The sequence below is a fragment of the Cryptomeria japonica genome, chromosome 1, assembly GCF_030272615.1.
Source record: "Cryptomeria japonica chromosome 1, Sugi_1.0, whole genome shotgun sequence".
In the NCBI taxonomy this organism is placed as follows: domain Eukaryota; kingdom Viridiplantae; phylum Streptophyta; class Pinopsida; order Cupressales; family Cupressaceae; genus Cryptomeria; species Cryptomeria japonica.
This window is the reverse complement of record NC_081405.1, coordinates 462,158,874-462,170,485: the sequence shown is the minus strand read 5'-3', so window position 1 is coordinate 462,170,485 and position 11,612 is coordinate 462,158,874.

The following is an 11,612-nucleotide window of genomic DNA, read 5'->3' as shown; positions in this document are numbered from 1 at the left end:
ATTTGTGCAGGGGAACATAAGCCTATATGATCTTGGTATAGTGTGTCCTTCAGGAGTGATGAACAGAATGCCAGCACCTGAACCATGTTGTGTATAGGAGCCATCAAAGTATAGGGTCCATTGTTTGGTAGAAAGAGCAAGAACGTCCCTGTTTAGAAATTCAATCTCCATGGTGTGTTTGTCTGGTAGCGGTGCTTCAGCCAACTGATCTGCAATTTCTTGTCCTTTGATGGCTCGTCTTTCTATGTATTGGATGTCAAATTCACTGAGAATCATGACCCATTTAGCCAATCGGCCTGTAAGAGCTGCCTTGCTGAGTAGATATTTGAGAGGATCAATTTTTGCGACTAGCTTAATGGTGTGTGCTAGCATATAATGTCGAAACTTTTGAGATGCAAAGACCACTGTTAGGCAAGCTTTTTCAATGAATGTATAGTTGAGTTCATAGCCATTCAATGTCCTACTGATATAATATATGGTGTGTTCCTTCCCTTGTTGATCTTCTTGTGCCAATAGCGCCCCCAGCGATATATCTGTTGTTGAGATATATAGGATAAGAGGCTTTCCTGCAACTGGTGGTACTAGAACTGGTGGATTCATCAGGTACTATTTGATTTGGTAAAAAAATTCCACACACTTGGTCTCCCGTTTGAATGGTACATTTTTGTGTAGTAAATGGTTAAATGGTAGACTTTTATCTGCTAGCTGAGCGATGAATCACTTGATTGATTGAAGTCGTCCTTGTAGAGATCTGAGTTGACTGATATTCTTTGGTGGTGGCATGTCCATAATGGCTTGTACCTTTGCTGGATCTACTTCAATAGCTTTAACTGAGACAATGTAGCCTAGTAACTTGCCTGATGTAACCCCGAAGACACACTTCTTAGGGTTGAGGTGGACTTGGAATTTCTCCAATCGATCAAATATCTTTGTTAGGATGTTGAGATGTTCTACTCTAGTAAAGGATTTAGCTAGCAAATCATCCACATAGTCTTCCATAAATGTGTGCATCATGTCATGGAATATTGTTGTCATTGCTCTTTGATAAGTGGCGCCTGCATTCTTTAAGCCAAAAGGCATAACATTCCAACAATATGTTCCCCAAGGATAGGTGAACGCGGTTTTATCTTGATCTTCTGGGGCTGTTTTGATTTGATTATAGCCTGAGAAACCGTCCATTAGTGAGAGCATTGCATGGCCTACTGTGAGATCTATAATTATGTCGATACTGGGCAGAGGAAAGTCATCTTTTGGACAAGCTTTGTTGACATCTCTGAAGTTAGTGCATATTCTGATACTACCATCTGGTTTTGATACTGGAACGATGTTGGAAATCCATTCTGCATAGTCAATGGGTCGGATGAATCCGACATCTAATAATTTCTTTAGTTCAGTTTTGACCATGAGTGCCACCTGTGGATTCATCTTTCGTAGCTTTTGCTTGACTGGTTTAACTCCTGAAGAGATGGACAAGTTATGCATGATTAAGTGTGGATCCACTCTAGGCATATCAGCATATGACCAAGCAAAGTTAATTTGCTGTTCTTTAAAGAAAATGATGAATGTTGATCTTTCTTCCTCTGTTAGAGATTCTGCAAGGTGTAGGTTTCTGACTGCTTCCATGGTACCAATGTTGATTGATTGAGTGGGCTCAATCAATATGGGTGATCGCTCATGAAAGTGCTTAGGAAGAGTGTCAAGTCTCCCATCGTCCTTTTTTTTTACTTTTTTGTGATCTAGAGCTGCCATTGACTGGTTTTCAGCATCAAATCCTTTATTTGGTTCATTTTTGTGACTGAGAGACTTGGCACTCCCTGGTTTGCAGACATTGTTACTTTGTTCACTAGTAGAGTTTATTTCCGGATTTATGGTACATAGGTAATGGATAATAGACTCATCATCTGGAAAAATTGGTATATCATGGATTTCAGGTTCATTCCAATCGATGAGGTTAGGAAAGACAAGTGGTAAGGAATCGTTAGGTGGATCAAGTTCGGCTACTGTGAGTGTTAGGACAGAGTTTTCATCGTGATTGTTCTTGGTTTTAAAGAAGTCCAGGATTTCGTCGAAGTCTTCGATGGTATTATCTTCTACATAGACTTGTTCATAATGTTTCTGTTCGCTTTCCTTGGTGTCATAGATATTCTGCGGTCCAAATTCAAGAGGTCTATCTCTTGCGTTATGTTCTTCTTGAGAAAGAGATATAGAATCAATATCATTAGGGATATCTGTAGTAGCATTGGAGTAGGTACCCCATTCATATTCATTGGAATCAATCTCTGAGGCATCATCCCAGATTCTATCAGTGCTGTAAACTGGTATGTTGTATGGTGAAAACAAATCTTTGATGATAGATACCATTTTGATAGTTTTTGTTGATTCTGTGTCAGATCCGTCTTCTATTTTCTGTATTTGTTCATAGACTGTGCTTCTTCAGGGAGAAACAAAGGTATCCGGAGATGATTTTATTTGTTCTTGAGATATTGGTGTTTGAATATGAGCTACTGCTGCAGATATGGCCCTTTTGTGTTTTAGAAGCTTTTCCTGATGTAACTTCTGATCTTGATGTTCCCGTGCCTTGCGGATTGTTTCTGCTGATTCAAAGAGTGCTTCCTACCAGGATTCTTCTTTGTACTTTGTCTTTACTTTCCATTGAGGTTTTGTAGTTAGGTGGGGTGGCCTTTTTAATAGGAAGGTGAGCTCACAACCCAATCCTGCTTTGTTTCTATTGGGTTGTTAAGGAAGATTTATAGGTTCAATGACTCCTTCCTTGCATTTCCCAATAGGTCCTTTACCATCATATCCCATTTGCTGCATGATTAAGTATCCTTTTCCATATATGTGTGTAGGTAGAACAATGTCCAAAGCAACTGCTCTATTATCTTCTTTCTCATCTTTGTATAACCAGCTAAGAATATCCTTGTCTTCTGATTCATGTGCCAGAGTGCCTAATTGGATGAAGGTACCATCAAATTTGGTGATGGGCTGAGTGACCAGATGTGTTGATGTAGTAGGCAATCCATGAGATCTAGGTGATGTTGGTAATTTGGCCAAACATAAAGGCTCCAAAGAGTATTCTCCTATGCCTTGGTCTTTGATTTGCATTTTCTGTTTGAAGTCTCCCAATAAGGAGTTAGATTTTGCTGTTTGTCGATCTGATGTTGAAAATCGCTGCTTTTCTCTATTATGAGGAACCAAACTATCTTGGGCTGCCCCCATTGCGTTGCAATGTTGAAATGGATTGTGATCAGCAGATATGGAAACTTCTTGTCCGTCATAAGGAAATTCGACACACTGGTGATATGTAGAAGGTATTGCTTGCATTTCATGTATCCAGGGTCACCCTAACAAAATATTGTAGGTGAGATCTATATCTAAGACCTCACATATAGTAGCTTTTTGCACTGATCCTACTTGAATGGGTAATATCATAGTTCCTTTAGAGGACCTTTCCTCATCATCATATGCCTTTATGGTAATCTTCTTGCAGGGATCAATAGATTCTTCTGAGAAGCCTAATGCACGGATAAGCTTTAAAGTACATATATTAAGTCCGGCTCCTCCATCTATTAAGACTCTTTTTACTCGGTGTTTGCAAACAATGACTTCGATATGGAGAGGAGTATTATGCGGATGGCTTAAGGAAGCATCGTCATGTTCTGAGAAGGTGAGGTTATGGGGTCCTGTCATATGGGCGACCATGGCCTGAAATCTGTCTGTATCCAAATTTTGAGGTACATTGGTTTCCAATAGTGCTTGTTCTAATATGTCTTTGTGCTTTGGTGATAGTTTCAGCAATTCTAGTATAGATATCTGAGCTGGAGTTTTACGGAGTTGGTTAACCAAGTCATATTGGATTTTTGGTGTGATAGTTGTAGGTGCAGTATGTCCTTTCAAGACATATTTCTGAGTTCGGGTTGTTACATTGACAGATTCATGATCACGCTTATCTCGGATGGTGATGACATTTACTTGATGATCTTTAGCTGATATGTGATTTATGGTGTTGTTGTAGATATGGTTGACACGAGCTCCACGTGTATTATCCGAGGTTAAAGCTCCATCTTTGTAATTTGGAAGAGGATTTTTAAAGGCTCCATGATCACCATTTGTTTTGAGACCATCTATTGTTAAGTCACCTCAATCAATCATATCTTGCACTACGTGTTTTAACCTCATGCAATCGTTCGTCTGATGACCCTTGTTACGATGGTAATCACAATAGTGTGAATCATTCCACCAAGGTGGTTTGATTTGGGGTTCATAGTTGCTGATTGGAGGCAAAGAAAGAATCTTGTGTGCCAAAAGTTCTCTGAATGTTGATTCTAGTGATTGCCCCAGTGGTGTGAAGATACGCTTTTCGAAATTGTTTGTGTTGTTGCGTGAATTGTTGTTAGGTCCTGGATTCATGTTTTTGTTTTGAGTATCATTGGTGTTGTTTGTGTTGAGTTGTCCTTGATCAGTGTTTGGTGCATATGTGTTAGCATTTGGATTAGCATTCTTAGGATTTTTCGTGTTTTGAGGATTCGCGGATCATGCAAGCACTGGTTGCTTAGATTTGGGATCATATGATTCATTGTTGCCTTCATTTTTGTTTCGAGTCCAAAATCGAGATTTGTTAAGGTTGGTGTTGTTCTGGTTATTGTAGTTTGATGAGTTTGTTCCTTCCTTGTAGAATTTGAGTGTTCCCTTTTTGACACATGCTTCCTCTACTTGAATGCCATTCTCAATTAATTTAGCGAAAGATGGTATGCATTGAAGTTTTAGTCTGTAACTCATTTCACTATTCAAGTTATCGATGAAGATTTCTATTTTCTTCTTTTCGGGAATATCTCGAGGATATCTAGATACCATACGTCGCCAGCGTTGAAGGAATATCATGAATGTTTCATTGTTCTTTTGTTTGTTGTTACAAACATCTAGCATGGTTATGGCATGTTGGATGTTGTAGGAATATTGGGTTATGAATTTGTTAACCAATTCATCAAATGATCTGACAGGTGGTGTAATTTTGGATAACCATTCCATGGTTTGCCCTCCCAAGCTTCTTAGGAATAACCTCATCAAATAGGTGTCATCATGAGAAAATTCAAGGCTCATGGTGCAAAATTCTCGAACATGATCTCGGGGATCACTTTTCCCATCATATTTATCAAATTTGGGAACGTCTGAGTTGGGAGGAAAAGGCACCATGTTCAATCTTCTGTCAAATGGATAAGGACAGATTTCGTTTAAAGAGTACCGCACTGTTGTCCCTTGTTGCATATCCTGTATTTGCCTTTGCAACATTTGCATTTGTTGAGTAAGGGCAGCCAAAGGTATATTGTCTTGTCGAGGGAAAAGTTCTTCCCTTGTATTTGTTCTTAGCTGAAAAGGTATGGTAAATGGTATATTTTGCTCTGGTGTTTCTAGTTCGGGTATACGCATTTTTGGTATGCGTTGTTCTCGAATGTGTTGCTCAGGTATGTGTTGTTCAAAGTTATGAGTTTCGTCTTCTCTTTGTTGTTCTTGATATGCATATTGTCGAGATCCAGTTTTAAAGATGTTTGAGTCTAAATCTTTGAGAAGTTTAACGTCTTTACTTGTAAGCATGAGCAGATATTTTTCTTTGTCATTTTCCATGAGCCTTTCTACAAGCTTTTGGAATGAAAGGTTTTCCTGACATTCTTGAAGAAGTGCTTCAGAAATTTCAGGTTCTTCTAAGGGTGGAACTTCAAAAGGATTTGACAATCTTCGATTCATACTAGACTCAGCGTGTGTCTCGCTTTGTTGGTTTCTTTGAGAGCGAGTAACAGGTAATTTAGTAGAAACTTTCAGCGATGAAAGGGACAAAAGCCTCGTTGATATGTTGCTCGGGGGTGGGTGGTTCTGGTCGAGGTGTGTTATAAGTGATACACTCGTCAGGCAAGAATGATGGATTGATTTTTCCTCCGCGGTTTATGATTTGATTAAAAGCAGACTTTTGACAGTAGGCTCTTGTCTTCAAGGGTTCTTTGTCAAATTCGTTGGATTTGTTTTGGATATAACGTTTGACGTGATGAAGGAATACCCAATGAGATTTGAATAGTTGACGATTGATGTATAAAAACTTGTTTCTTTTGATGAATTTGGAAAAACTAGGTTGTTGTTTCTTCAACGTGATGTTACGATAAAGGTTCTTTCTTCTTAGAATATGAGGATTAGTCATGCATGAGTGATCAATGGTTTCCTTTGATTTGTTTGGATTCAGTTGATCTTGTTTGAAAAATTTCAAATCTTACTCTATCAAAATGAAGGTTTAGATGCCCCTTCACGACAAAGTGTGTCAAATGATATGGATAAAAGCCTCCCGATATGGAGACTGGATTTGACAACTTGAAAATTTTAAACAAGTGTTTTTGTGAGATAAAATCCATAAGATGGTAAAGGATTCTGTTGATACTAATGATGAGGTTTCCCGATTATGATAAGATAGACATGTTTTATCGTGCGATTCGTTTAGGATTTTACAACGTTTGTTTTGACACAAATTTAGCTCAAGAAATAGTCTTAACGGTTTGTTTTCGCTACTCTGTTTGATGAAAAATGATGTTTGATGGAGAAGGCTTCTGAAAATGTTTTCGAAATTTTTAAAATTCCTCACTGTTTTGCCCTCTGTTTTTGTGTTTTGGATCACGTGCTAAAATAGAGACTATATGCGCTACAAAAATTACTCCACGCGCTAAAATAACGACCACACGCGTTAGGCTGCCCCCAGACACGCGCTAAAGTTTTGAATGTTCAAATTTGTTTTCTATTTGTTTTGAAAAATCTATGCGCTACCCTGGGCCTACAACGCGCTAACCTGTGAACCTGATGCACTAATGTTTAGCCTCCACGCGCTAAGATGATGCTTCCACACGCTAGACTATTTTTTTGATGTGCTAAATGATTTCACACTGTTTTGTTTTGAGATGAAACGCTACTGTTTGGAACCGACGCGCTAATGTAAGGGTTGGATGCGCTAACAAAAAGTCCTCACGCGCTAAGAAGTTGCTCTTATGCGCTAAACTGCCGTGATTTTTCTTTTGGTTGATTTTTTTGCAAATTTTGAATTTTTGTCGTGAATTTTTCAAGTTTGATGGATGATTTTCTGAAGTAGTAAATGCAAGCACGACATAAAAATTACAACCATTTTGCCTAATCTAACAAAAAGTGTATGTTCTACGAGGATGTGTTCAAATCCCCAATGTTTTAACAGGTTTTGATACAAATAATACACTTCAGAAAGACTCTTTAGTCAAGGGTCATAAATAACATCATAGCCCACTAGTCTCGATACTCCGTCGGCTCAAACAGCCGTGTCACCCCCTAGAGGGCGCCCATTTTTTTGCCTTTTGCCAGAAATTAACCCAAAGTGAATCGCTTCACAGTTGAGTAGTTATCTTGGGAGATATATGGTGAGTAATCTTGGGGGCAGATTCTTCCCCATCCTTGCACTATGATGTTATAAATGTCTGTTTACTGACTCGGTTCAAAGTTTCTATTTCTATGGTTCGTAATCAGGCTTCCCGTTCAGTCGTCAATGATAAACTCCCTCAGGAGGCTTCCCAACCTTTAGAACAAAGGCTTTACGTATCTCAAGGATACTGGGGGAAGGCTAATCGCTGCGCGCAACTGTTGAAAAGGACTTTCGTCACTTTCCACGTTTGATTATAGTGGGTTGGAATTCTTGGCGTCAAAGTCGTTCCCCACTTAGGTCGTTCCCTTCACACCGTCCATAAACGGCTTTAAGAGTTGATTTCAACTCCTCGGGAAGGCAGACCTACTAAAGGTTTTATTGCTTGAAGTAAAGAAAGCTTTTAAGAGTGGTCTAGATTTTTGATCACCTAGTTAAGGGGAGAGCATATTCCTTCCACTTTCGAGACAAGGCAAACAAGGTTCAGTTTATCTTTCAAGACAATGATTTGTTAAAATCTATATGGAGATATTGCTCCACGAAAACATGGTATTTATTTTATCCTTTTAAGGAAATGATTTTCTGATCTATGAAAAAGAATTGGTCAACAAAGTAAATTCGATGTTTTGTCAACAAAAGAAATCGATCAAAAGGGGAAGATCTTCCCTCTTCAGTTGCAAATGACTTTGGACATGTGTGATTCTTTTACTTTGCAAAAATTTGAAGTGAATCCTTTTATGCACCAAAGGATGGTGAAGTTCTTTTTAAACACCTTTGTTTGCAAAAATGAAAAGTTGACTTGTTCTTTTTAAAGCCCAAAATGAAAATTTTGTCTTCCTAGGAAAAGCAAGAAGCGATTGTTTTTGTGGTTTTTTTTATAGCCCAAATAAGGTGAGTTCAATTTTATTTAACAAGAATTGAAAAGACTTTGAATTCTAACTAACTTAAATAAGCTAGTAAAAATTTAAACAATTTATAATTCGAAAAATAACACTAAGCTCCTCCCTGCAATAAGATGTCAGAAATCCTGTAAAATACCCACCACAGTAGTTAGAAAAATATAGGATTTTGTGGACTTCAACAAGTCTAACTTTAAACTCGGTTACAATCTTAATTTTTGCCTTCTGTCTGTGATGCGCTACAGAAAGGACTGTACACGCTACAATATAACCTAGATGCGCTAAAATAATGTCTCAATGCGCTACACTGTTTACTGGATGCGCTACTCTGTGCGTCGAAAGCGCTGCTCTGTTTTTCTCCCGCGCTGAGACCTACAGGAAAGTTAGTGATTTGATGCGCTAAAAGATGGACTTCACGCGCTGGATGATGGACTCCACGCGCTAAACAGTGAACTGGATGCACTAGGCTGTTAACCGGATGCGCTAAACAGTGAACTTAACGTGCTAATTCATTTTTCTCGCGTGCCTACAAAAGTGGTTAAATTTAAAAACCGATTTGATATATGGGGTTGTGCCCCATGGTGGGCACCAGAAATGTATGCGGGAAAAGCGGGTCGATAGAACTCAATATGTGAAAATATTCCAAAATACCTGTCCACACACACACACAGGACTTCTTGGTGCAAGTTATGGAGTCATGAAGTATAACTCAGCTTCCCAAGGTTGGTCCCGTGGTTCTCTATCTTACAATGTCCCTCAAACCAATGTTTTTGCTCTCAGATCACTGAGCAAAATGGTTTAGGGATGGCAAATGCAAGAACGAGGGATGCTTTGATAGATTTTAGTATGAGATGCATCCTAAGCTATGCATGATTCTAGAAATGCAATAAACTAGATTATAAGATGACAAGGTTAGTATAAATACTATCCTAACATGATATATTAGTCTATGATTGAGCTAAAATGATAAAGAAATTATTCTAAACATGCATATTTAGACTAGTTCCTGATTTAAAAGAGGCTAAAATGATGAGCATAAAATGAGATATGAAAGCTTGAATGTATTTGAGCATAAGTATGATACTACAAATTTTGAGGATGATTCAAAATGGAGGAATGAGAGCTCTATTTATAGCAAAAATAGGGCAATGGATGGTCAGGATTGAAAGAGTTGATCAAGGGTTGAGTTTGAAAGTTGGGGATCCATGTTTGCAAATTGCACCAATGAAATGGTGACAAATGTCAACATAGGGTTGGGTTGAGAGAAGGGGTTGGAGGCATTAAATGCCTGAGAAGACCTTATGGTTATCTAGAGATAAGGGTTAAGCTTAAGTTAGGCTTACCCATTGGATTAAGAGTTAATCCAAAGATAAACCCTTGTGCAAATGATTAAGAGATAATCATGGTCAAAGCATTAAATGCTTGATAAGACCCTTGGGTTGGATGAAGGTTGAGTTAAAAGAAATTCTTTAACCATGTAAGAGGGTTTGAGTTAACCATTAATGGTTATGAAGACTTTGGGGAATTAGGTGGTTGAAGGCTTGAAGCATTTAATGGTTATCAAAGACTTTGAGGAATTAAGTGGTTGAAGGCTTGAAGCCTTTAATGGTTATCAAAGACTTTGAGGAAATTAAGAAGTGACCTCCCCTTGCTTAGGGATGTGACAAAGTTTAGAAGATGGGTTAGGCTAATTAGAAGCGATTAGAAGAGTCTAGAAGGGATTAGAAAGGGGTTTAGGAAGGCAAGTGGGAGATGTAGGATTTTGCAAGTGGATGGAGGGATAATAGGATTTAATTGAATTAAATGATTTATTCAATTTGGTTGTAATTTGGGGAAATTAAATAAATTAGATTTATTCAATTTAGGATAACTATTTAATTAAATTTGAATTTAATTAAAAGTGGATAGGGGGAATTTAATTGAATAAAATGATTTATTCATTAAATGGGTATAGTGAATTTAATTTAAATAAATTGAATAATTTACTTAATTAAATAGAGGAATGCGGGTAATTTAATTAAATTGGATTTAATTAAATAGAGAAATGAACATAAAATATTCATTTAGGAATATGGTCATTTTTATACATCTACAACTGATTCTGCAATTTCTACTGCAACTGAATAGATATTTTTATTTAAAATCTAACAACAACTACAACTCAACTTTTTGCAATTAAAATGAATACAAATTCACAGATAAAAGGAAAACACAGAATTAAATAAAACTGATTTTCATATTACAATGACTATTGCATGCAATTCAAAGGTATTTCTTTTCAAATAGAAAATATGGATGTATCTAGCTTTTTACAATCCTAAAGATATTCTGCAAAATTTACAAGATGTTTCTTTATTTAAATACAATAACAAATCTCATGTCTATATTTCAAATTTTACAACTTGCCTCTCATTTCAACGAATAAGAGTATATCTCTCCTTTTAAAACTAATAAATACAAATGCAATTAGATTTCTGCAACAATAATCTTCTGCAACTTTTCACTTGTCCTATTCTTTTCTCCCGACAATCCTGCATAATAAATCACAAATATGACCATGGAGTGCTCACCTCCCAGCCTAGGCTAACTGGTAGCCACCCCCGAGCTCGAAGAACCAAGCCCTAGACGGGTAACAAACAGGCAAACACATAGAAGACAGAAAACACACAGATTTCAAACACACTCCCAACTTGGCTACACTGCACCACACTTTGGTGATGACCTTTTCAAGGGTGGTAGTGGACCAATACCCTGAGGAGAACTGCAAGTATGGAAAACATGTAGCCACCTCATGGCACAACAAATACATCAAGAATTTCAATCCCTTATTCCTTATGCCCCCCAAGGCATTCTAGCCTTATATCCCTCCTTATGACCCCCATTGCACAAACAGGCCATGCAGCAAGGGTCACACCAAAAATCCCTTGTGATCGCTCTCAAAACGAGAGTCTCTCACTCGAGGGTTGTCACTGCTACCACCCACAAGATCCTCCTCTCTCCCAAGAGTAAGAGGTCTTGAAAAAACTCTCAAAAACACATACAAAACATAATGCAAAATACCAAATGAAATTCCCAAAAAGGACATACAAGAAAACAGAGTTCTTACACCAACATACCTTCAAAACACATGCAAATAGAAGTTATTTAAAGAAGAATGTAACCAACCTTAATCTGCCCAAAGGTAGGATAGTATTTTGAGGAAGAGCTGCCCAATTCCACGGATCTTCTTCTTCTACCCTTAGCCAAAATTTTACTATTCAAATCTATTCTATTCTTTTTCAAAAATTCTCTTGTCT